Source organism: Chrysochloris asiatica, unplaced genomic scaffold (assembly GCF_000296735.1).
Source record: "Chrysochloris asiatica unplaced genomic scaffold, ChrAsi1.0 scaffold00028, whole genome shotgun sequence".
Taxonomy (NCBI): domain Eukaryota; kingdom Metazoa; phylum Chordata; class Mammalia; order Afrosoricida; family Chrysochloridae; genus Chrysochloris; species Chrysochloris asiatica.
The window spans coordinates 22,556,838-22,557,825 of NW_006408546.1; positions in this window are offsets into that span (position 1 = coordinate 22,556,838).

A 988-nucleotide genomic window follows, 5' to 3' on the forward strand; every position below is an offset into this window, starting at 1 on the left:
GTTCTTTAAGAAGACATAACAATTCTTTTTAGATTATTAGAAATAGGCACCAAAAACAGACCTTCAGATGATACGAAAACTAAACTGACTAAATAGAAAGGAGAGATAAGTGAAATCCACAGTTTTTGTTAGAGATGTGAATATTCTTCTGTAGGCCCTATCACATAACAAGTAGGTAGAAAGTAAGACTACAAATGACCTGAACAATACCTACTTGACACAATTGGTACTTATAGAACATTAATTATTTCTAGAAATGAACAGAATGCTCATATTTTTCCAACTTCACATGAAGTTTACTTCCCAAAGTAAGTGTATTCAGGGACATAAAACAACCTTAACATATTTAAAAGAAAAGAAATCATGCCAAGTGTGCTGCCAGACCAAAATGAATTTAAACTAGAAATAAAAAAATAGAGAGGAGGCAGGGCTTGATGGCAGTTAGGGTAGACATTCAGTGAGGTCCATCATCAGCAATACCACAGAATACCAGGTGAAGTGGGTTCAGGACAGATATCCAAAACTCTGAACCACATACATAGCAATATTTAAAAAGTCTGAAGGCTTGTAGCTAGTGGAACTTGTACAGGAATTAAGAAATCACATACTTTTGAATTTCAAGAAGCTCAACGAAACCCAGGAAGGATAGACTCCAAAAGAAAATCACCGAGACATATCATAATCAAGCTTTCCAAAATCAAAGATAAGGAGAGAATCCTGAAAGCAGGTAGGGTAAAGAGACATGTTATATACAAAGGCAAGCAAGTCAGATTAAGCACGGATCTCTCAGCAGAAACTGTGCAAGCAAGAAGGTAATGGGGAGACATACATAAAACCCTGAAAGAAAAACAAAACAAACAAAAAAAAAACTATCAACCAAGAATCCTTTATCCAGCAAATCTATCAATCAAATACAATGGTGTAATAAAAACAAACAAGGATAAACAGAAGCTACAGGATTTTGCCAAAGCCAACCCTACACTACAAA